The 26,658-nt window shown below is 42.9% G+C and overlaps 1 long non-coding RNA gene across 2 annotated transcripts in view; it reads left to right on the top strand.

Annotated features, from left to right (window-relative positions):
- Nucleotides 1-24,426, top strand: part of LOC140425784 (uncharacterized) — a 30,885-nt gene extending 6,459 nt beyond the window's left edge. Inside the window, exons 2-5 of one of the 2 annotated variants that reach the window (XR_011948002.1) lie at nt 4,443-4,541; nt 4,903-5,207; nt 5,487-5,571; nt 22,428-24,426. This is a non-coding gene — a long non-coding RNA (uncharacterized lncRNA). Of the gene's footprint in view, nt 1-4,442; nt 4,542-4,902; nt 5,208-5,486; nt 5,572-7,197; nt 7,751-22,427 lie in introns of those variants that run through there. The other variant, XR_011948003.1, reaches the window with a different exon arrangement.
- The last annotated feature ends 2,232 nt before the right edge of the window (nt 24,427-26,658 follow it).

Below are 26,658 nucleotides of genomic sequence, written 5' to 3'. Positions count from 1 at the left end.
TGTGGATGGGAAGTTCGCGAGTCTGGGAGCGCTGACCGAGAAATATGGGTTGCCCCAAGGGAATGCATTCAGGTATATGCAACTGAGGGCTTTTGCGAGGCAGCAGGTGAGGGAATTCCCGCAGCTCCCGACACAAGAGGTGCAGGACAGAGTGATCTCAAAGACATGGGTGGGGGATGGTAAGGTGTCAGATATATATAGGGAAATGAGGGACGAAGGGGAGACTATGGTAGATGAACTAAAAGGGAAATGGGAAGAAGAGCTGGGGGAGGAGATCGAGGAGGGGCTGTGGGCAGATGCCCTAAGAAGGGTAAACTCGTCGTCCTCGTGTGCCAGGCTAAGCCTGATTCAGCTTAAGGTATTACACAGGGCGCATATGACTGGAGCACGGCTCAGTAAATTTTTTGGGGTGGAGGATAGGTGTGCGAGGTGCTCGAGAAGCCCAGCGAATCATTCCCATATGTTTTGGTCATGCCCGGCACTACAGGGGTTTTGGATGGGGGTGACAAAGGTGCTTTCAAAAGTAGTAGGAGTCCGGGTCGAACCAAGCTGGGGGTTGGCTCTATTTGGGGTTGCACAAGAGCCGGGAGTACAGGAGGCGAGAGAGGCCGATGTTTTGGCCTTTGCGTCCCTAGTAGCCCGGCGCAGGATATTGCTAATGTGGAAAGAAGCCAAGCCCCCGGGGGTGGAGACCTGGATAAATGACATGGCGGGGTTTATAAAGCTAGAGCGGATTAAGTTCGTCCTAAGGGGGTCGGCTCAAGGGTTCACCAGGCGGTGGCAACCGTTCGTCGAATACCTCGCAGAAAGATAGACGGAATGGAAAAAAGAAGGCAGCAGCAGCAGCCCAGGATCGGTGGGGGGGGGGGGGGGGGGGGGGGGAGGGGGGGGGGGAGGAGGAACCAGAAGGACTCTCAGGGTTGTTAATATATACTGTATAGTATGTATAGGTTGTTGCTACAGATAATTATATATTGGACTGTTAAATTATATTTTTGTAGAGTGTTACTTGTGACAAGGCAGTTGCCAATTAGGGCTAGTTTTCATTTTTGTTATTTATTATTTATTCATTTTTTGTTTATAAAATAGGTCATTGTTATTTGTGTTGTTATAATATTGTGTAAAGGATGCACAATGTACTGTGTTGGTTGACCAAAAATTTTCAATAAAATATTTAATTAAAAAAAAGAAAGGGTTAAGCAGAACAATTTTGATAAGTGGGTACCAGTATTGGGGGTTGATACCACCTTTGAGGCTTTAAAAGAGGTTATTCCCTTCGAGGAATTTAAGAATTCCCTGCCGCCTATTCTAAGAACCCATGTTGAAGACCAGAGCTTGAAGACTGCTAGGCAGGAAGCAATTATGGCTGACAATTATGAAATAATCCATGAATTTAATTCCATAATCCCTTCTGTGATATCCTTCATGCTCCCATTCTGTAATTACAGCTTTGACAAAGGGTCATCTGGACTCGAACCGTTAGCTCTTTTCTCTCCCTACAGCCCTACAGATGCTGCTAGACCTGCTGAGATTTTCCAGCATTTTCTCTTTGACTAATTGCACTTATACGCTCTAGAGTTCAGAAGAACGAGGGGAGATCAAATTGAGGTAGACAAAATGCTAAAAGGTATGGATAAAGTAGACATAGAGCGGATGTTTTCTCTTGAGGGGCATTCCAAAACGAGAGGTCCTGGCCGAGATTCTCTGAGCCACCGCGTCGCAATCACGCTCAGCGCGGGGGCAGAGAATGGGGCATCAGACCCTCGATCGGGTACGACGCCATCCCTCGAATCTCCGCCGACTGGAGAATTCCTGTCAGTCACGCGCAGTGGAGGTGATGCCAGGCGGGGCAAATTGAAAGAGGCTCCCGCGGTGACTCTCCATGGATGACTGGCCGAGTTCTCGCCAGCGTGGTTCACGTATGGTTCCATCCGGCAGGAGCTCAGAGTCGCGGCTGCGGTGGCCGTCCAGGTGGCAGGCGGGGGGATCCTTCACCGGAGGGGGCCTCCATGACAGCCAGGCCTGCGATCAGGGGCCACCGATCGGTGGGCGCGCGCGATCTGGGTGGGCCTACTTCTTCGCCACCGGCCCGCTGTGTGGGTCCGCCATGTCGCGCGGGGCCGGCGCCACAGGCATGCGCGGACCCGTGGCCGGAAGTGCAGGGCCCCGTATTGGCAGCCGAAGCTGCGTGGAGCACTCCAGGGCCCTGCAAGCCCCCTTAAAAACGGAGAATCACTCCAGACTTTCTAGAAAAAAGTCTGTGACGGTGGCTGCGTACTCGTCCAGGTTAGCTGCCGCGGCCTTGAATATGGACCAGTCCATAGACTCCAAGCAATCACAGAGTGTCCTCTGATGCCTCGGACCAGTACTGCACGGTTTTCTTGACTGGTTGCTGTTTGTAGGCCGGAAGTAGGAGTACTGACTTGTGGTCGGATTTGCCAAAGTGTGGTCAGGGAATGGAGCGGTAGGCACCTTTGATGCTCTTATAGCAGTGGTCCAGGGTGTTTGCACTTCTGGTGGGGCAGGAGGTATGTTGATGGAGCTTGGGTAGAACCTTCCTGAGGTTGGCCTTGTTGAAGTCTCCAGCCACAATTGTCAGGGCTTCAGGGTGATTTGTTTCTTGCTTGTTGATGGTGGAGTTTAGTTCGTCAAGTGCTTTCTTCACTTCCGCCTGGGGTGGGATGTAGACTGCTGTGATGAGTACACAGGTGAATGTTATGTGGGGTTACAGGGATAGGGCAGGCGAGTGAGCCGAGGTAGGGTGTTTTTTCAGAGGGTCAGTGCAGACCCGATGGCCGAATGTCCTCCTTATGCCCTGTTGGGATTCTATGGATCCTAAGTGGAGGAGTCACTGTAAAAACAAACCGTCCTGGGATAAATTTAAAAAGCAGAAAATAATTATTGGAGCATTAAATTAGAAGCTGATGATCACCCCACAGAATTCAAGCCAGATACCCTGAAAGTGTTTCAATATCATCTGATAAAGTAAGCTGGCTTAGAAATATCACATTACAGCCATCCTCCATTCAGTTGCAACACCAAGGAACAACTCCACTGAAAATGATATGCCAACACTTATCAAGATTATGGTACTAGGGTAAGTTATACAGAACCAAGATTTATCATTGTTGAGCAGGAAAGCATGCTTGCAGTTGAGGCTGATTTACAAGGTTGGTGAAATTGTTTATGAGCAGTTCAGTAATGTATTCAGCAATGAATTTCCATCCTTATTTTCAGTGTTAGGAAAGTTGTACACAAAATAACATGTTATCCTAAGAGCGGTTGATAAGTCTGTGTCTCCTTACAGTGAGAAAAACCAAGAACAAGACTGAACACCTGTTACAATAAGGGGCCATCTCTCCAGTAACCATACCAACAAAGTGTTGTTCTGGAATGGTCACAGTGGGTTGGATTCTCCGGTTCCCCAGCCGTGTGTTTCTCGGTGGTGCATCGTTCGCTTGCAACAGGATTCAATACTCCCGCTGCTTGTCAATGGAGTTTCCCATAGAAGCCACCCCACACCACCAGGAAATCCACGGGCTGGTTTGTGCTGCCATCAGGAAAAGTGAATTGCAATGACCAGAGAATTCCAGCCTGTATCAAGGCCTAATGGTTAAATTAGACTCCACATGGACTTGACTCAATTAAACAAGTCAGTAAAAGGTGAGATCCTCTGTCATCCGATGGGATCAGTGGATGAAATTCTCTCCAAATTAGCAAAAACGCACCCTCTTCACAAAATTGGATACTAAGTCTGGCTTTTGACAGTTGCCTCTGCACCAAGAATCCAGATTGTTAACTACCTTTATCATGCCATCTGGTTGTTATATTTTTAACAAGTTACCATTTGGAATTGCTTTTGCACTTGTGATATTCCACAGAACCGTCAGTCTGGTGTTCAAGTATCAGTGGGGGTGTGGGGGAGGCCCTCATAGAGCAGCCCGCGACAGGCACCGCGTCTACCACACCGGCGCCAATGGCGCCGATTCTCCGGTCTGCGGCGAATCGCGTATCGGCGCCGGGGCATCGTAGCTCAATTCGCGCTGGTCGCGGGGATTCTCCAGCCCGGCCCCAGGGCTGAGAGAATCCCGCCCATATTTTTTATACCATTCAATTCTATTAGGTCAGTTTACATTTGCTTTATAAAGATAGAAATGCAAAGATTATTTCAGATTGAATTGTGTTTCTGAAATTGCTACAAAAGAGATTCCAGACTGTATTCTTGAGGCATTCCGCATCAAACTTTCCCCACTGGACTGTTTGCCTGGTGTGACCTCGGCTGTGGGAGGATGCCACAGGATTGGTGTGAGGCCAAGCTTGGAGAGGGACTAACAGCATGGCCAGGGGGGGTAGGGGGGGGGGGGGGGGGGGTGGCGGCAAGGAAGCTGAAAGTGGCAAATGCCTTGGGTTTGGGCCCTGACAGTCCTTTCTTTCCATTCCAGCTCTCCCACATCCTGGCAAGGTGGAGACATCCAGGCAGGATGGAATAGGAGGAGGGGCAGAAGTGAGTGGGGCTGAGCCAGGAGGAAGAGCATGATTGAGTAAGTGGGGTTGAGTGGGGAGGAAGGACATGTAGTGTGTGCAATGGTAATAAAGATGTGTCTGTAAAGGATGTCCGTATCTTGAGACTCTCAAATGTTTGGTGGCTATTGTCTGCATCTCTGAGGTTTGCAAAGTTTGGCTACACCTGGTCTATACTGTCCAGGATGAATATTCTTCCACTGTGAATATTGATTTATTTAGAGCCATGTCAGTTAGTCTAGAACCTAAATTGTATTAATGTTGATGCCATTAATAATGCTTTAGTTATCACTAATTATGAGGAGCCTATTGTTCAATGAGGAGAGGGTGATCAACAATATAATTGTTTTCTCTTATCTTAATTATTTCATTTTTTACCAGATAGGTTTTCTGTTTTCTTCTTATTTTGTTCTGCATTTGAATCAGCAAGAAGGCTATCCTGCCTCGAGTTGACTCGGGGGGCCTACCTAATCCTTCCTTGCATCTCCCTCTGGCTACACTTTAACACTGGCTGAGCTTCAACATGCATTCAGCTACACAGGACACTGGAGAAAATATTGCAGTTAATAAAAAGCCAACTGTACAATTTTGTGTTAACTGACATCGAAACTGCTGAGAATCTGGAATTTTACCCTGGATAATGTGAGTTTCTCTCCCACTACTGCCAAGATTCAAAGTGTTCTCAGGTAGGCAACCTAAAATTGAATTATATTGTGGTTTTTGAGTCAATGATGCATGCTTCACATTTATAATTCCTCACTAAATGTCCATTTAATAATTGAGCAGTTAATCGAGATCATTGCTGCAACAAATCAATTTGCACATCATTCTGCTCTTCGTTGAAACTTGGTACAAAAAGAAGTAAAGTTGTCCATTCACCATTACTGACATTCCTCTTTAACTTATGAATTCTACCACGAAATGAAGTCAAATTAAAATGGTGATACCACTTTTACTTTATGCAGATGTGAACAGAGGATCGTTGCCCACGAGTGCTTGTCCTCATTGCCCCTCATTGGAAGGATTAACTGATATCTTAAAACTACACAGGTAATATAAGGATCAAGATAAGAGAGAAATAATTCAATTAACATGGAGTAAATCAAAGGTTAAAAAGGACAATCAGGAAAATTGAAAATGAAAACAACAAAAGATGAGAAACAAAAAAGGGGGTGCGAGACGAAAAGAGGAATGAAACACTTTGCTTTCCTTTTGCACCAAGTGTCAACATTAAGCACTTTCAACTTAGGTGTGGCATGGTATCGATACAGATTCTCCGGTTGCCAAAGCCGAAATCGGATTTGGCGAAAGGTTGGAGAATCCGGGTTCCCGACCAAGTCGGAGGCAACGCCGCTTTCACAATGCTCCGCCTCCTCCATAGTGGCGTACACTAGGTGTACGCCACGCCATGTATTGATGGCCTCAGACAATGCCTGTCCCCTGTCGGGAACTCAGCGTGACGGCTGCGGATTCAGTCCAGCACCGCCACAGTCGGAGGAGGGCCGATTCGTGGGCAGGGGGAGACATTATTTGGGGCTGGGGGAACTGTGGGAGCGGTGGGGGGGAGGTCTGCAGTGTGCGCGCCGGCCGAAGGGGGGGGCTATTTTGCGGGCTGGGTCCACGAGTGGCCTCCGCCATGTAGCACAGTGCAGAAGCTGCAGGCTGCCGCTATGCGCATGTGCGGCCATGGACCAAGCACTTCTCCAAGGCATATCGGCTGCTAGAGCTGGATGCTCTACACTGCCATCCTGCTAGCTCCCAGAGAAACAGGGAATCAGTGGCCGTTTTGCGCCATTTGTTCTGGCTTAAAACGCCACTCTCCCCATGCCAGCCCCAGACATAGCCCCAGAATTGGAGAATCCAGCCAAGGGTTAGGCAGCCGTGCCAACACGGAAAATCACATTGCACAGAAAGGAGGGAAAAGGGACCAATTCACGCTGCACTGTTTTATACACCTGGGTACAAAGCATCATTGGTGAAGGTCTATGGCAGGTCATTTTCCCAGCCATTGAGCTGAAGAATAGGGTATGGCATGAGGAACACAAAGAAATGGAAAGGGAAGGAAAGTGTGTTAGATAAATTAATATGAAATCATATCCCATTGGTGTCGAAGCTGCAGTAAACTCACAATCGAATCAGTAAGATGTGCATCTTTGTGTTGCTGAGCTAATCCATGGTGTGTTGAGATGGATGACAGAACTGCAAAGTTTGAGGATAAAACTGAGAGATGCAATAGGATAACAAGATAAAGGAATAAGGAAGAAGTAACAGGGATATAAAAAGAAATTCAAAATATGAAGGAACATGAGAAGAGAGAAACAATTCAAAAGTAAAATAGGTGTTAAAAATGTGTCCAAATTAAAAAAGGGAAGATGATAAACAAGAAGTGAAAAAAGATTGAAAGATGAAAATAGTGGTTGGGTGAATCAATGGAGAATGAAATAAAGATAATGATATTGAACAAATGGGCAAAAATGTAAAAGGAAAGCACAATAAAGAAAACAGAAGGGAAGTGTGAAGATTATTTCATACACAGAGAGGAGGGAAGCATGGAAGAAAGAGAGAGAATAAAAGCTGCAAAATGAGCTGTCATGGGTCTTCATTCTGTATATGTGTGTGTATATATATAAATGTATATATATAATATGAGATGGTAATATGGCATTTTCTTACTAGGTGGTGAGATTCTGGTAAAACTCCAAGAACATCACTCTCAGCCCAATGAAACGACATACAAATGATAATCAATCACCATAATAAATAACATCTGTACACAAGCTTGGCTTCACCACCAAGTGCTGTAGTCAACAGACAGAATCTTAACTCTGCCATGAGAAGACAAAGGCCCCTTTTAAATAGATAGTATAAATTTAAAGTGACAGTGAATAAAGATTTAATTTACATCTAATCATATCACATAAAATAGAGGATGAATTTATTCTCCTAGGAGACCCTGCTTCACATTTGTGTGAGCTTTCATAATCATTTTAGACTCTTCAAGAGATCTTGCATTTATACTGAAATGTGTGAGATCCTTGCCTTGCTGATACAATTTTAATATTTCTCTGAGGGCTCAGTTTCTATGCATTTCAGCTTATATGTACATTTTGACATTGCTGGGAAAATCCTGGTCGCTGTTCAATTAAATTGTGTAAGGTTATCAATTGCGAGTTCACATTTTTTCATGTTAATGCTGAACTTGTCACAATTTGAAAAAATACAGTAGTTGCTAACGTGCACGTGTGAGTTTTTTTAAAGTTATTGTGTTTTAGCAACAGAACTCTGTGTTACAAAAAATAATGTGTGCAGTATTATCATAAGAATATATTTACATCAAATGCCTTCATCCGTTGTATTAACAGAGGCATTTGTTGACTAAGTAAACTGAGTCTGAGAAGTCTCCAACTAACATCTAACAACTGCCTATAAATCAGCTTTAAAAACCCCAAAGGAGATTACATGTGCAGGGGGAACATAACATATACTAAATGCTTCCATTTAAGTAACTAAAATAATTTTCTTAAAAGCTTATAACATACAGAAGACGTTCTGAAGTTAAATAGTAGTATTGTTTTCCCCCCCTCTGTGGAGAGCTGTCAGGTTGCCATTTTAAGTTTCCAGACTTGGAATTCTCCACTGTTTGCTGGAGGTCGGATTCGCTGGTCCTGCCGGCAGTGCACCCTCACTCGTGGGTTTCCTGGCGGCATGGGATGGCTTCAATGGGAAATCAAATTGACAGCAGCGGGAGCAAAGAATGTCACTGCCAGCAAACGATGCGCCACCTCCCACTGCCGAAAAACATGCGGCTGGGAGGCCAGAGAATCTCGCCCCATATCATTTGTGTCTGCCACCAGTGTGACAAATCATTAATGTTGAAACATTCAGCACTCACTAAACTATCCTTTCAAGATTAGTGACCTAGAAATAAAAAAGGCTCACTTGTGCATTGTGGATTATTTTAGCATTGGGACTAAGATGCCGTGAGCAACATTTTTCATTTGATGGTCAATAATAATCTTTATTGTCACAAGTAGGCTTGCATTAACACTGCAATGAAGTTACTGTGAAATGTCCCTAGTCGCCACATTCCGGTGCCTGTTCGGGTACACAGAGGGAGAATTCAGAATGTCCAAATTACCTAACAGCATGTCTTTCGGGACTTGGGGGAGGAAACCAGAGCACCCGGAGGAAACCCACACAGACACAGGGAGAACGTGCAGACTCCGCACAGACAGTGAACCAAGCCAGGAATCGACCCTGGCGCTGTGAAGCAACAGTGATAACCACTATCGTGCTGTTTATTAGAGGGAAACTCTACTCTTATTTGATTGTTTAATTTCCCCCTCTTGATATTATCCATTAAATCTATCTGCACAAATACATGTTCAGTGGAATTTACACAATCTGCCATCCATTTTTGATTCTTCTCAATTTAGCGCATGGCAAACTATTTTTCTAGCTTGCCTCTTTTTCTGTATCACATTGATCCCCAACTGAACATGTTCTTACAGGTTCATTTCAGCTGAGTAAACTGACTAGTAAAGACCAGTATAAATGCAATACTTTTTTTCCCCATAGAATGCAGGAACAAGAAATAAAGTTGCATTGGAAGGGATCACAGCAAACACCAGTTGATCTTATCTCTGCCACTAGTCAATTTGTCATGTCAAAGGGAAAACTAGGTGGTGAGTCGATAATTCCAGTCACATGCCACCTTTCATAGGCGGCTTTTCTTTTCACTATATCTTGACAGCAAATGCATACTAAAATCAGAAATGTGGCACTAGTTCAGTTCTACTGCTGTGATTAGGTTTCTAATTGCTGGCATATTTGGCAGTGCCACCCATTCTGGTTACCACCAATAGAATATCAAGTCTTTTTTCTGTGGCAACATTTAGTCTTCCCTGTAAAAAAACATCAAAAATGTACATCACTGAGTATCTAATTCACACTCTCCTGCCTTTTGTGATAACTCTAGATGCAAAAATGTGGAAAACAGTGCCATACATTATAACAGTGGCTATGCTTCACAAAATAACTTAATCGATTGTCAATCGGTTTGAAAACATGGCATATGAATCTCTTTCATTCTTTCATGAGATGTGGTCATTTTAGCAAAGCCAGCATTTTGTTCCCTATCCCTAATTTCCGTTGAACATTACATTTCAGAGGACAGTTGTGAGTCAACCACGTTGCTATGTGTCTTTCGTAACATGTAGGCCAGGCTGGGTAAGGATGGCCGATTACCTTCCCAAAAGGACATTAGTGAACCAGATTACGACAATCAATGACAGTTTCATGGTTAACATTACTGAGACTAGCTTATTTTATTTTTATATTAATTAACTGAATTTAACCAGCCTCTGTAATGGGACGCAATATTTTTTTTCTTAATTTATTCCCCACGTCATCACCCCTCATATTGTTTTGCAAAAGATTGATCGAAAATTATTTTGAAAATGATAACATCACCGAGCTACATGATCTCAACCAGGACCACAGTGCCTGTGGTAGGTCCGAGCACTCCTGAGTTGGAGAGGAGAAATTGCAGTCAGAGATTCCAGTTCTGATCACTCTTTCATACTTTATGCCAGAAAATGCATGGATGTCAGGTGTAAGTAACTTCAGCTTTGGTTCCAATATCCCATACCCACGTAACACTTTTAACACTGACTCGTTCAATTGGATTATTCTATGCACAAATGGAATTATATCAGGCAATTCAGTTCTTACAAGAAAATTAGAGGCAAAATAAAAACAATGGTTTGTAAATAATGTCATTATGTTTCTTATTCTCACTGTAAGATAATTTGGAGCTTATTATGGCAGGGAATTATCATCTGCATTTTTGAGCAGTATTACCCCTTCTTTGGCCTATTGTATCGTCGGCTGTCCATAGACCACATTCGTCTATCAGCAAAATTTAACCAGCTCATTTCTTTGCTTAAAGAGGATGTAAAAATAAGTGTACTTGTCATTTTAAACATAAACTAAGAAAGTAAGTATGGAGGATCATATAGTTTCTGCAATAGTTGAAACTGCTGACTCTAAGGGTGCGGTCATGCTTAAACTGTGCAAAAAGGCTTGATTTCAAAACCAATGCTGTGTTTATGGAGTAAATGCAGTCTGAGACCACCATCAGTGTGTGACTTGGTGCCAAAATTAAGCTCAGTGAGACAATCTGATGGAAATATTATTTTTACTTTGCCTGAGAGTCAGTGACTTCAGCTTTGTATTGATGTTGAACTTGAGCAAGAATACGTCCACCATTAAGATGACAGCTGAAAGATTTAATGTGCCATTTTATGCATATTGCATTAATAATTGTATTTTTTCACTATGTTGCATATTTCTTGTTATTAAAGTTCAAGGGGGTCAGTCTGTTTCTGGATATCCTTAATCAATTGCTCTGAGGTGCCTGATAGGAGTTCAGCTTCCACCAAATAGCATGGTTAAATTGCAGACTGCGTGATTAAAGCAGTTTTCCACCACTCTCAGGCACTGTGCTATGTTCCACTGCATTGTAAAATTGCATGACCAGGTAGTGTTGCTTTTATTTATTTATTTATTTATTGATATTTTCATAAATGTAAGTCTGCCAGTCAAAGAGTCTATAAATTGCCACACTAAGGATCACAAGTTGAGGTTGTTCTGCATTCCTTGTACAATATTACAAAATGGATACATTAATGTTTTCAATAAACAGGTAAATTCAGAATATTACGAAGTCTGGGATACTCGCGCTATATTCTTAACTTAGAAAGACAGATACACCCACCATGGGGTGTGTTAATCAATGAAACACAATTGTAAAGTGTTTGCAGAATACAAAGCTATATATTTTACAGAATATTTGTACGGCAGTATTAGAGATTTATAATTCTGCAATATAAATTGCCTTTCTATCAGAAAACCACCATGCACAGTGTGAAACTGATGAAGGATAATGTTTCTTGTCTCATCTGTTTTACAGTTTGACAGTGTGGATGTCGCACATAATGACGTTGTATTGTAATAAACTGATTCTTTCTAAATAAACTTGCTGCTAAATGGGAAAATTGCCAAAGACCTACTGAATGCTGATCTGAATTAATTCAGCCTTTTCACATAATCACAGGGGCCAGGCCATAATAACCTCTCTCCAGAAAATGTAATTATTATTTCGCTGAAATCATTTGTTAATGTTAATACATATGTTTAGGACCACTTCACAAGGATACAAACTGGTTCCTAAACTGTTGTCAGGAACTAGGAAGTCACTTTGGTTTCAAAATTGATCTGAATTAAGTCAATTTATTTGGATATATTTGAATTCACCCAGTCCTACTCCAACTTCTCCTTTCCCGCGACCTAGAAACTTCACCTTCCATGCTTTTCCTTTCCTCCAATGTTCTTCGATGGATGCATTTGCACTGAAAATTGAGTGTTGGTGCAAAGTGCTTTGCTCTTACAATGAAGTTAAAATTACCTGGTGGTTAATGGACTAGGAATACAAAGAACAAGAGTTCTCACACCTCCACCCTGACAGTTTGAGAATTTGAATTCAATTTCAAAACTCTGTGACTTAAAGTGACCATAAGACAGTTGGAGTGACATAAAAATCCAACTGCTTCAGTAACATCATTCAGAAAAATAATCTTTCCATCCTTGCCCACGGGGAAACCGTGGATTTTAAAGATACAAACTGATTACTGAAGTGAATTTGGGTGCGATTTCCTCTTTACAGTCACTCTACTTCTTCCCACTGATAGATTGGCCAGCTTCAGACTGTACTTACTGTGCCTGTAGTATTGTTACAAAGTCTCACTTGTTACATATGGATGTTCCATTGTAATGAAAATGCACCTCAATAGCCCCAAGAAGCTCCACTTATCCTTTACGTCTTGATTTACCTTATTATCTGTCCTTTATTTTTCAATATTAGTGGTGCCTGCATCAAAACTTGGCTCATTTATCTGAGTATATTTAGATTTCAGTCAGCATGTTCAAACTATTTGGGACAGTGCAGCTTTGCCAATTCGACAGCAGTTTTGGTAAAAAATCCCAAAGTTAACTTTAACAAACTAATTTAAAATTTACCCCAAAATTTCGAAACATTCAGTTTATGTCAATAGGTCTCTCAAAAGAACATTTAATATTAGTGACTTAACAATTGGTGTGAGTGTGCTGGGTATGATTTCATTATCTGAATTGAGAGGTCTGACCCACCGCCGGGTCGGAGAATTGCCGGAGGGCGGCGTGAATCCCGCGCCCGCCGGCTGCCGAATTCTCCGGCACCGGGGATTTGGCGATTCTCCGGCCTGCGATGGGCCGAGTGGCCACCCGTTTTTTGCCGGTCCCGCCAGCGTAAATTAGAGTAGGTCCTTACCGGCGGGACCTGACGGCGCAGGTGGCCTCCGGGGTCCTCGGGGGGGCGCGGGGGGATCTGCCCCCATGGTGGCCTGGCCCACGATCGGGGCCCACCGATCCGCAGGCGGGCCTGTGCCTTGGGGGCACTCTATTCCTCCGTATCGGCTGCTGTGGTCCTCCGCCATGGCTGACATTGAGAAGATACCCCCCCTGCGCATGCGCTAGGATGACGCCAGCACACGCGACGCAAACCACTCTGGCGCCAGCCTAGCCCCTGAAGGTGCGGAGGATTCTGCACCTTTGGGCCGGCCCGACGCCGGAGTGGTTCACGTGACTCATTCCCGCCAGAGTTGCCCGCCCCGCCGATACCCACAGAATCCCGCCCCTGTGGTGCCCCGAATATTAGGACATGGGCTTCATTTTCGTGGAGTTCAGGAACTATGCGGAATGACCAGTGAATTGTTCTTGAAAATCGGATTGTAAAAGATCAGGGGCGGGATTCTCCATCAATGATGCCAGAATCGCGAAACGCGATTGGTCAGGGAATCGGTTCTGATGCCGAAATCGCGGTGGGCACCGATTTCATGCCAAATCGCAATTCTCCATTGGCTCAACAGCAGCATTAATGCTTTCCAGAACACCCGTACAGTAAACACTGGCATATCGTTACCGGGCCCAACCCGGTATTTTCCGAGTCCTCCGTGATGCTCCGCCTGGGCTGAATTCCAACGGTGTAGTTCATAGAATCATAGAATTTACAGTGCAGAAGGAGGCCATTCGGCCCATCGAGTCTGCACCGGCCTTTACAAAGAGCACCCTAGACCAGCCCACATAGCTACCCTATCCCCGTAACCCAATAACCCCCATTTAACCTTTTTTTTGGGATACTAAGGGCAGTTTAGTTTGGCCAATCCACCTAACCCACACATCTTTGGACTGTGGGAGGAAACCGGAGCACCCGGAGGAAACTCGCGCAGATTCGGGGAGAATGTGCAGACTCCACACAGACAGTGACCCAGCCGGGAATTGAACCTGGGACCCTGGAGCTGTGCAGCAACTGAGCTAATCACTGTGCTACCGTGCTGCCTACCTGTGCTTTTAAAAATTATGAAACCGGCATCATGGCTAATGAGAGAGACAGAGGGGGTATGGAAATTGTCCAACATCGCCATGATTTTGTAACAGTTGTGTCTCTGGCAGGGGGCTTTGCCAGAGTAGTAACGAGAGGTGGCCAGGAGTTGTGCTGTGGGGTCGGGGTGGACGGGCACAGAACACAATTGCCACAGTTGGCTAGGCAGCCATGCAGCTGCGCACGCCGCTAACTGCCCACTTTGAACTTAGAAATTAGGGCCATGGGTCGTATAGGTGCCCCAGGCCACCCCCCTAGATGCCCTCTGGCCCCAGCTGACCAATCTGCTGTATGGGCATGTTCCAGCACAAACAGTGCCATCTTGTTGGCTGGGATGAGTCTGTACGGGGAGTGTAATGTGTGTATACAGCTGCAGCGTGTCAGCCTCCCGAGTGTCAATTACGGACCCGGCGAATCCCGCAGCATTATTTCATTGGAATCGATTGTGTTCCACGTGGCACCAGTGCTAGCCCCTCCACAGTCACTGAATTGGTACAGGTTTAGCGCCAATTTTGCTGATATATAAGTCCACGAATCCTGCCCCGGTGTCAACACTTCGTCTCAGGAACGGAAAATACAGCCCCAGGATTATTGAGAACAGCAGCCCACGTATTTTTAATGCCAGAAAGTACACCCTTACTCCACCAAGATCCAGACTGAGGGGATAATGAATGTCATCTTACCAGTTAGTACCAGGTTATTTTTTGAAAGTTCAGGACTTGGCGAGTGAAGGAATAGGGCATTTAAAAATTGAAAACAGTTCCTTCCGGATGCACAGCTCCCTAATTTAAATTGATTATTCTGCACTTTAAATGCTGTTGGCATGTGCCCCTGCCATCAGTGTGTCTACCTTATCCAATAAGGTGAGTGGCTCAGCTCTGGACATAAATCAATATGCACTCCATGCTGCCATATTAAGAGCTTAGTAGGCCACTTAACACCCAAAAACGGTCACTGCATACTCAGATTTCTAACCAAAACTATATTTCATCCTTCTTCCCTCCGTCCATTGTTCCTGAGGATTTGAAATGTACAAATCTTCCTAACTTCAGGAAAGTAATGCCAGATTGAAAACGAGAGATGGAGGAAATAAATCAGTACAGTAACATTGGGAAGAATTTAATCCAGTCCATGTGGCAGGAATTATGGCATCTAAGGCCACTTAATTGCGCGAGATGCCATGTGTCAGTCTCCCAGTGGCGAGAAAACCTCCCACGATTAAGTGGCTGCATGGGTTTTCTTGGGGTGCTCTGGTTTCCCCCCACAAGACCTGAAAGACGTGCTTGTTAGGTGAATTGGACACTCTGAATTCTCCCTCAGTGTAGCCGAACAGACACCGGAGTGTGATGACTAGGGAATTTTCACAGTCAATTCATTGCAGTGTTAATGTAAGCCTACTTGTGACACTAATAAAAATGATTATCATGGTAGGATGCCAATTAGGTTTACCCTTAAACCCACCAGAATTTAGTATTGACTCGAGAATTTAATGGGATTTGTATAGCTTTCCTGTGCTTCCTGAAGGCCGCCCAGCATGCCTTGTCATATTTGTCAGCAGCCCACTGGGGGCAAGGGGCTCGCTTGTTGACAGGACTCTGCAGCTGATCCAGGGTCCCAGTATCAGGAAGGGAGGGCCGCGGAGAGTCAACTATTCCCTTGCCTCCAAACCCTCCACTGACACCCCTCCCATGACCACCTACCGCTGACTCATATCCCACCTTCAGAATTCCAACAGCAATCCCTGGTGGAGTCCCTGCAGAACTACCAGCAGCAGCCACAGCTCCCAGTGGCACTGTCAGCAATAGTGAATGACAGATCTTTGATTGATTGGTTGCTCTCAATGCCTCTTAATTTAAGACCACTGCAAGGTCTTGATTAATGAGGAAGGTTAATGATGAAGGCTCGATGCTCGCTGGTTCAATGCCCGTGAGGCACATACTTTGGTCAGATCTCCCCCATAGAAATTTCTCACTGGTTCTCCAACCAATGGGTAGGACCAAGCACATTGGGAACATTAAATTTTGCCCTATTTTTCTCCAACTAATCATTAATGCTGGTCACACCTAGTGGCCAAATACTGCATTTATTTTAATATCGGCATTGTGGCCGGCTCTTTGAGGGGGTAGAAGATGTATGTGAACATTGCGGGGGGGAGGGGCTGCGAATCACGTTCATATCTTTTAGTCCTGTCCAAAGCTGGAGGATTACTTGAAGGAGGTTTTTAGGGTAATCTCTAAAGTAGTGCACGTAAAACTGGACCCAGGCCCTCGGGGAGCCATATTTGGGGTGTCGGACTCGGAAACGGTTGCAGAGGTAGATGTTTTAGTCTTTGCCTCGTTGATCGCCCGAAGGTGAATTCTGTTGGGATGGAGAGCAACCTCTCCACCCTGTGCCCTGGCGTGGCGGGGGGGGACCTGTTGGAATTCTTAACTCTTGAGAAAGTTTAGTTTGAACTGATGGGAAAGATGGAGGGGTTCTACAATTCATGGGCATTATTCATTATGCACTTTCAAGAATTGGATAACATCGAACATGAGGGGGGGGGGGGGGTGGTTGGGTGGGTTGGGGGGGGGGGTTGGGTGGGTTGGGGGGAGGAGGATTGTGTGTGTTAATAGTGACTATGGGTGATTCCAGATTCCTTTTTGTCATTTGTTTATGTTAACATGTGGGCTGCTGTTTGGGGGTCTGGTGGGAGGATGGGATTGCTGTAGTTGATATGGGCATCTATTGTTGGTGGGTGTAAATTTGGAAGAAAATGTGAAAGAGAAGAATAAAAATATATTTTTTAAAATAGACATTTTTAGCGTGCTAACAATGCCTTGTTGTTATAAACACCAGCGAATGCAATACATATTTCCAACAATCAAATATTGCACTCTCCTGTGCCTAAGTGGCACATGAGGCAGACTAAACAGGTGTTTATGCCAGTTTCTCTTGATATCTTTTCCTGAAACAGGTCACCAGAAGCTGTAGTTTGAGGAGAGATTGCTTCGCATCAAGCATGGGGACTGTCTCATTCTTACCACCCGCCATAGGCATGTTGGAAGGATTTGCAGATTGATAATCAAGTCCTGGATTGGGGCTTGAGCCCAGAGCTTCTGGCTTCGACACAGGGACACCAATCCCTTTGTCACAAGACCTCCATAATGATGATTAAGCTAAGAGCGTAAAATTTATTCTACAGACATTCCAATCTATAACTCAAGTAAAAGTCCCCATTTTAAGAACCTGTAACTATCTTGTGAAGACTGGTAAATGGTATGCCAATACACATTCATTATCACTCAGTTTTTACTAAAAGGCAGGTGGGTTGCCAAAAATGTGAAGCCACCTTGCTAAAGGGTAATCACTCACTGTCTTTAAAGCACACAGAATTCTTGTTCAAGGAGCATTGGAGTGTATTAAAAATAACTTGTGATAGTGTAAAGAGCATGCATTGATTTGTGGTTGACTGTCATGCCTAAGGCATTGCCCAGGTGTTCATGACACGCCCATAGCCAAGTGAGAGAATTCAGAGTATTACACCATTCTGTCAGTGACAAATTACCCTGAGTTATTATTGTTCAATATGAATTATATAATTATGAACTCAAGAATATAATTACTTCTTACGAAGGTATGATTTATAATACAAATAACAATGCTGCTTGTGCAAAATCAACATAGTAACATATCACTGTTAACACTCTTGGATATTGTACTGCATGACCTCTAACATCTCATTGTTTACAGCTCTGTTACTAATAAAGAAATCACATAAAGCACCACCACTTTGATACACTCTTCACAGTGACGCCCTTGTTGTCCGGCTGCCAAAGACAGCAATGGAGAGTGGTCTGCACCATAAGCAAACCTACAATTACAAACTTTGCTTGTTTGTTATTAGGACAGCTATGTGTTTTTTCCCCAGCATCAATAATGTAGCCTATTTTCTCAAAATACTTAACTGGGATTTTATAAGTCTTTAAGGGTTTGTATATTTCACTGCTTGAATTTGCATGATGAAAACAGCACGCCTGACAGAAAGCAATGGAGTTAACTATATAAAACTTCAATCAGCTTTTAAGTAACATTTTCAAGAAATTAATCTTAAAGGGCTGCTCCTAAAATTCAGCTATTAAAAGACTAACAAATAGCATTTGCTAATAAAATAAATATGGCAAAGAAAGTGCTCCCTGGAATGTTATTGCTGGCCATCTTTAATGTTAAGTTAACTTGCAGAGTTTGCTTTTGGCAAGACGAGAATGCAATCCATTAACTCACAGACGACTAAAGCGGCAATAGATTGTAGTCAGATGATGTCACCCAGGTAAAGTTGTACTGACAAGCTTTTAATTAAAGTTTTCCCACACATCTTTCTCCTTAGACCTGGGAGCTAATATTCATTATGTGCTGATTGTCAGCCAACTGAAAGTCAAAGGGAAGTGTTTCATTTTCAGAACTGTTGCTGACAGCAACAGAACACTTTGTTGTACAATCTGTTTACTTTCGCTATACACACTGTCTTGCTATTGGGAACCAAATGAATAGCACGGTTTATGGTGTTAATTAAATGCATCTGTTGTTAGATATGTACAAGGAAGAAGAAAAAAAATCTTTGTAGGCAATTACTGAAAAGCCCCAAGCTGTGGCACAACTTGCCAAATTGTACTTGCTCAACACAGTGCAGACAGTGCCAGCAGGTCCTAACAGGTGCACAGGATCAGAGCCAGAGGCTGTGGCTTCTTGAGATGTGAAGCAACTGATAACTCCAAGCTCAGGAATGCTGACAGAGACTCGAGATAAAGTGGACTCGAGAAAGGAACAGAGAAGAAAGTTCAGCATCTGACTGCCAAACATTTTAAGGCTAAAGGATTTTCCCTGTATCCAATCATTTATTTATTTTGCTCTGAACCTAGGCCGAGGTTGTTGAGGCCCATTATCCAGATAGACTATAACCTTTGAGCTTGTGTATGGACTGTAGTTTCTTTCTCAATTATGGGATTTGCAAAGATGCTGGTTTTATTCAAGGAATATTTATAATGATCTGATATTGGGGGTTAGCTCTTTTATGAGATTGTGGTAAGGTTAAAGTCGGTTTACAATTGGTAAAACCAGGGTAGCAGCAGGGATTTCTTGTTTGCAAACAAGGATCTTCCTGTTCAAAAACGTCACATGTCTAACCCATGAATCTGTTTGCTGAGGGGATAACATGGCACGAGAATTAGCCGCTCGCGAACTTATACTTTAAAGTCCATTTGAACGCTTCCAGTGACGTTTTCTACAAAAGTGGTTAAGATGCACTCGGTGTGAAATACAGCAGCCAGATCATCATCAGAAAAAGCTGTTCAGTTCAATGTACGGGTGCACATTAATTTCTGTGACACGAGTCAGCTCGTGATGTTAATGTGACCAAAAGGAATCATCACACTTGTCACTCAAAGCTGTGAAAGACACACTTTGGGGCGACTATTGCACCAAAAGACACAAACCCTTTTTAAAAAATCAGTGGAACATCCTCATTGTCACGTGTTCGTAGTTTGGAGCCAATCAGTTGACAATACAAAACTTTTTTTTAAAAAGGAAAAGTTTTGCTTCTTAAAAGTGAGTTTTATATCGGCATCTGCTTGTGTGCAATTTTAATTGCTCTCTTCTATGTGTGTGTGTGTGTGTGTGTGCTTTTGTTTTAATATATAGTTTGTTTCCCAACTTTGTTTTTCATGCGACTGATCACAGATGTAAATGAGTAGTAAATGCCTGCAGATAGAGCGGGGGTTTCTGCAAGTATCGCATTCTTTATTTAATACTGTAGGAACAGAGGGGATGGCGAAAGGGCCATCTGTCTATAACTGAGATCATTTAAGAAGAAAGAGATGAAAGTGTAATTAGGCGGATGAATTATGCTGAACACAGCCGAGCGTTTCTGAGGATTGAGTTGCGGATCTTTCTCCACCTCGTCCTCAGCCAAGCGGCAGGAAACAGCTGGGCAGAATATTTGAGTGCCTTTAATGAATTGAAATCTTCGTTGTTAGGACTTGGTGATTAAATGAAATAAGACTAATATTCCTCGGTGATTTCGCTGAAAGCCGAGTGCCCTGAAAGCAAAGCTTGTCCCAAAGTGAAGCCTTCTTGCCCTGCTTGGGGACTTGACATACTGCAAAGTTGTTCGTGTGTGTGCGTGTGTTGTGGAGGCGGGTGGGTGGAACATCTCCACATCTCTCATGCTGCAGTATCAGAAGATGTATCCAGTTAATACGATCGTCAAAATGAGCTTAGGCAAGAATTTGAAATGATATACCGACGCAGGAGTAGTCAGTACGTTGACCCCGTTCCCAGCGCCCTTTGCAATTTGATACCATATTTTTAAAAAACGAACATAGTTTTGTGGTTTTTCGGCATTCTAACCATTTTAAACATCACCTTACTGAGTCGTGATGCCACTCCAGCACACTGCTTGCTCGCCTGCCGCGAAGCTGCTGAGTCCCTGGGCTTGAGAGGGTTTACAAGAGTTTTTGAAGCATCGCATTTGCCGAAACGAACGATGAACATAAATAATTATTTCTTGTGCAAAATGCAGTGTGTGTGTGTGGGGGGGGGGGGGGGGGGGGGCATTTGTTTGATGTTGCAAGCACACCGCGTATAACTACGCCAGCGATGCTGAGATAACCCTGAAAAGACTTGCTGATGTAGAATTGCATGTGTTTCCACAATGGTCCATTTTCCCTGTTGTTGAAAGTTGCTGAACGGTAACAGGTTATCAAGCGAATGGTGTGCTGGCAGCCAGTGCCTTCAGCCAGTTCGTTATAAAGCTTCGAACAGGCATTTGTTTAGAGGGCTCGCCTTCTGCAAGAAAGCTGCTTCCAAAAATAGCACTCTCCTTCAGACATTTTGCAAATGGGTTTAAGACATGTGAAACATTGCTCTTTTATTTAATACTACCCAATGGAGCCTATTTTCAGAGTGTCGGCCTGTCATGTGCACTTGTGAAATGAAAAGTCACAGATTTTACCACCAGGCGATAACACACCATCAACATTTCTAGGGATTCGACATGTTGGTAAAGTTAACTGCAGTTTCAGTGCTTAGTTGAACATGCATCTGTAATGTCATTCCATTGTGAACTCTATAAGTCACATTTAGTCCTCCAACAATTTATAAAGTTATCTGCTTAAGGTAAAAAAAAATCAAATCTACTATTTCTCTAGCTTGCTGAAGTTGCAGGATTTATCGCCTTGTGTATTTTTGGTGTTGAGTGTCTAAAGGTGATTAAATTTTCCTTGTTGAGCCTTGTAAAAACCTGACTTAATCATGTAAACTTCTGTGTAAGCAAAATAGAGAAAACTTCAAAGGGTCAAAAAGCCTTCAGGGATTTCGGCTGAGACGCCAGCAACAGATATAATCTGCTTGCTGAATTCTGGCTATATTTGTGCAGGAACTCGAAGGAGCAAACTCTCTAAGGTAGAGATACTGGGTTAATTCATCCTTTATCCCCTTAGAGAGTATAGGCTTTGTGAGGCTAGGCAGCTCTTCACTAAGGAGAGGCCGCTTGCCCAAACCCTAAAATGAAGTGATGGAGTAATTTGAGATAATGACTTCGTAACAGGCTCGGACAGACCTTGAATACAGAAGTGAGAGATGTTATCGCCGAAGAATGGCTCTTAAAATGCAGTTTTCTTCTTACAGTTAGTCAAAGCTACATTAACATTCCATACAGATCTGCTAAACAGGGACTTTAAACAGAATCTTAATTAGCCCGAAACTGCGCGCAAGGGTTTATTCATTGCGCTCTTAACTAATGTTAGCTGTCAGGATATTTTTTTCTCTTGGTTCTTTAGGGGATATCGTGTTCTGCTGCAAAGCATGACAGAAATCTAATGTGGATTGCAAAAATCCTTGCAGATGAAGAATCTGTATAGTCTGCCCGACTCGCAGACTCTAATGGCCAGGCAATGTTTACAGTACAGAAAGGACATTTATGACAAGCGCCCCTACCAGACCCCTACACACAACGGCCTTTAAGTCCTCAGATGAAGGTAATAAATGTATGCGTGTGAGGTATATGGGAATTTCCTATTATCCCGCGCAGAGAGCAAGACAGAAATTTCAATTCCAGCTGTATAGATTGGCGTTTATGCTTAAATCCTAAGTGTCATTAGATTTTGCTTGTGTTCTGAAATGAAATGGCAAAATCGCCATCGTTCAGCTGACCATTGCCCGGAGTAGCACATTAAATTGAAAATAACATCTTTTGAACGAAATGTTGCAATCACGAAAGTGCGCTAATCGTAGCACGGACTTTGTTAACGTCGATGAAATGCAACGCCAATAACAGAACAAAATGGTAACATTAGATTCTGCGTGTTATGATGTGCAATGGACTTGTTAATGTGCTACCCCCCACTCCACCCAACCTCATAAAAAAGTTACATGTGGTATTTTTCACTGACAGGAGGAGACATGACATAACATTGGGAAGAGTCCTGTGCATCTGGGATATTTGGGCCTTATTAAAGATTTACAATAGCAATTAGGGCTTTGAAACTATAAAACATTTTAATAGCCTCAAGGATTTGTGCAAAACAAAGTGTACACATCCGTTTGCGAGAGGACACCATTTGGAAGCCAAAGTATTGGCAGGACAACGCGAAAGAAAACTTACGAAAGAGCACAGATGGGGAAAAAAACTGTTGCCATTTAATGATAATGCAGAAATATGTATCTGCTCTTTATATACTGTCTGCTGACCTGATATTTATATTACTTCTTGGACTATGCATTATATAATTGGATTTTCTAACTGCAACTGCATGCTAAATGTATTTTCCGATTTCTGAGCCTTTATTAAACTGACACAGAAGTAAAACAAAAATCAGGTGTGCTTGTCCATATGAATTCCAATGTAAATAGCGAAACTACTTCTCCAATGTATTTGCGTCAATTTGGCTCTGCTGATTCCAAGGGTCCCCGGAGGTGCTGTAATTCGTATAGTGTAAGTCCCCATGTCTTTGTTCTAGAGAAATGTCAGGGGTTAAAAATCCACTGTTTTTGCCCCATTCCTTGATCTGGGAGAAAAAGAGGCTGCTGGCACCTTTATGGGGCTTCGGCATGCTGATACTTTGAACAGGACTTGCCCACTAACTTTGATCACCCTCATCAATCCCAGCTGCCGTCTATTTGTTTGTCATTTCGGCCTTTTCCATCATAATGATTATTTATAGGCTACAAAATGAACATTGTGAACCTGCCTGTGCCAGACACTGCGGAGAACAGGCGAGGGCAAGAAGCAACATTGCTTACCAAATTATAACCAGATCAGGAATGACTTCATTAGCAAATCCTCGCCTATTGGCTGGGCTCAGGGGACCTGCTCCAGTAAACACAACTTCTATTTATACCCATAGTGACTGCTTGCATTTATCTGCAATGCACATTAGAGTGCCGGTATATATTACTCCTTGATAATAGTTAGCTGGCTTTACATGCCAACTGTGATTTATCAAAAACAAATAATTTGTACATTTAACCTATTTTTCAAAAAATCAAATACATGTGCACTCTATTAAATTCAATGTTTTATTTTACTTTATATCAATCGTTATTTTTAACTGCGCTTAATGTGTGAAGTTTATTTGGGTATTTGATTTGCTTCTGTCACATAAATATTTCAAATTAATTAATTCAAGTACTTATTAAAATTCGGTATTGTGCATGAATAATACGGTATTTGCTATAAACATTTCACTTTCGTGTACACGAATAACAGGCGTTAATTTGAGTTGGAATTAAGTTACATTCCAGCAACAGACAATACTGTTCGGTTAATTGCATAAAGAAAAATTAGAAAATTACAGCATTTGCACTTTGGAGTTCTATACCCAGAAGTTAAAAACTATCGTTAACATTTCTGCGCATTGTTATCCGGGGCCAGGCAAGGAATAATGTCCAGATGCAAAACTAATTTCTGTCCTGGGAAGTTTGATCTAGAAATGGGACATGCACTAACCTTAGCCACTATTGTTAGTTGATGTGGCTTATGTACGTTAAGACCTTCCAGAGATCTTAATGGATTGGCTACAGTTAGCAATAATTAAGATAAATCGGTCGTCATCCAAAACTTTGGACAGCAACTTCTGGTTGACAACACGCGAAATTGTGATGCGACTAAACTGAAGTCACGTTTTATTACTTTTTGTTTCTGGAAAGCATTTCACTTACATGATATTCGCCAGGGACCCATCCCTATGTGGAATGCTTCTAAATCCATAAATATAAATGTATAGTTGCTTAATGTGATCTATGTATCATAACAATCTTACTGAAGTAGAGTACATACATAGGTACATTTATCAAATGACAGTCGCCGAACCGATAATTGGCTGTTTTGCTATTTTGTTGGATGATGGTGCTAAAATAAAAGAAGACAAAACACTTCGGGTTTCGTCTTAGAAACGACGTTCACACTGTAATGCTGCCAACAGTGTGGTTTGGAAGCTATGAACGTGTCATTTGGTCGTCCTGTGCATCCAAAATATAATCATAAATTAAATAGCTGAAGTTGTTTCCCAAGACGCCTAAATGTATCTATTCTAAATGTATGTATCACAGGGATTTCGATCAACTTAATTATTAAATTCTATGCTATGATTAATGTTGCCTCCCCCCCTCACCCCATACGACCCCCCCCCCCTCCCCGCCCACCCAGCACCACCACTATTTCCATAGACAGTGACTTTCCATCGAAATGCATGATTTTGTATTTTCTCAAACATATGCAGGGTACAACAAATCTTTACGTTACTGAATGAACATACTGTAATATGCATTTAATGGGAATTCCTGTTAAGTATGGCTGATGAATATAATTTGCAGGGTAAGGAGAATGGGTGGTACTGTATTGTCAGTGCACTCTCTACCTTTAATGAAGATAATTAGCTCATTCAAGGCGAAGACTTCACTGCCTTTCTGGGCTATTTAATTGTCAAGGAAAGTGTAGAAAATGCAGCTGATTGTCTTCATTATGGTTTTCAAACTGTTCCCATTAGGCTTGTGAAATTCTTCTTCAGCTGCCGTGAATAAGCTCATACATCTCTGTTACTCCTGTCCAGCAGGGATATTGGGCTTTCTAAAAGGAGCTTGTCACACAGTAACATTGCCACATTTACGCGAGGGTTTCTGCTTTTTAATCTGCGTTTCGCATTTAATCAAACGACCAAGGTAAATATTTTCCCCAGCAAAAAAAGGGCGGTCCGTGTCCCTCTCAGAGAAACAATAACGCTTTCATTAAGAACAGATGTTGACATTTGAAGAGACTAGAATAGGGTACAGTGGCAGTCCGATTTGGAAACCGCCTCCAGTGATATGTGACAACACCGAGATTCCCGCAGGAACCCACCTGAGATTAAAGATTACATTTCAATAAAATCAGCTCGGTTATAACGTCCTGAACTAGATGTGGGCACTGTTTGTCTTTACACTTAAATCGCCCCTGCTAGCCTTTGGAGTTGTTCTTCTAAAGCCCCAGAGACACGTTCCTATTCACATCAAACACTATTTAAATAGAGCATACTTTCTTCACATTGTGACCTTTTATGTCCCTGTTATGCAACTGCCAAATTAATGACTACTTTGGTCTACAGGCCAAATATACAAAGACTATTCTCATTAACTCTACGATTTTAAAAAACAATCACTAACATCAGCACCAAATTTTCAGTGACCCCCCCCCCAATTTTTTTTAATATATTGTTGAATACTCGTTTTCGAATTCCTTACAAATACAAACTCTTAAACCCGAGTTGCTTACTTTGGGGGGCGGGGGAAGGGGAGTAGCCGAGTTAAACAACTGAGACCTCAGTTTGTTTTCAGTCATTAGCTTTTGTTTAATTACCCACAATATGGACCATTTGATGGGAGCGAGGAGGGAGATTGTGGAGTACTGGAACAACGTAGAAAAGTGTATAATTTGGACCTGCTATCTAAAATTAGAATCTTCAAACACGAAGATAATTTTGCCCTGACTATTGTTGCGGGAGTTAAAAACACTGTTAATGTTTTACAGCACCTATAACAAATGCTTACGTCTTGTCAAGCAATGAAGAAATACACTTCTAATAAATGATAAACGGCAAGAGAAAAAGGCCATCGCTCTTTCCGAATGAAAGAAGTACTGTTTAACAATATCAGGCTTGATCAATTAATGGGTCATTAGACACTTAACATCCCGAAGGCTGATGGCTTCAAGTGTTGCAGGGGATCACTTTCAAATGCCCTTCGCTAACGAGAAGTGACCAACGCCAACAATTTTCAGAGCGAAATAAGTCACTTGGGAAGCTATCAGAGCCTGCGTGTCAATTTCTCCTGTTAAAGCAATTTCTCCTCAGCCGCCAGATTGAGGCATTTGAGATGGCAGATGTTTAGACAAGATTTTATAAATTGTCGAATATACTCCATAATGAACCCCGACTGGCCACTCCAAACGGAACAGCAACTAGTATTTCTCCCGCTGGGATCTGATACTCCCCTTTTAAAAGCGCACAGTATAACATTATTACTCATTCCATGGAGTGAAATGCATGGGGCCTTTGAAATATTTGGAGATTGATTACAGCGAAGTCAACGGCGTTGTTGTAGGTCGTCTACTTGTCACATTTGCTAATTTTGGATATTTATGTCCCTTTAGA

The sequence above is a fragment of the Scyliorhinus torazame genome, chromosome 6, assembly GCF_047496885.1.
Source record: "Scyliorhinus torazame isolate Kashiwa2021f chromosome 6, sScyTor2.1, whole genome shotgun sequence".
Taxonomy (NCBI): Eukaryota; Metazoa; Chordata; class Chondrichthyes; order Carcharhiniformes; family Scyliorhinidae; genus Scyliorhinus; species Scyliorhinus torazame.
Note: the sequence above shows the minus strand (reverse complement) of the source record. Positions and strands in the feature narration are given on the sequence as shown.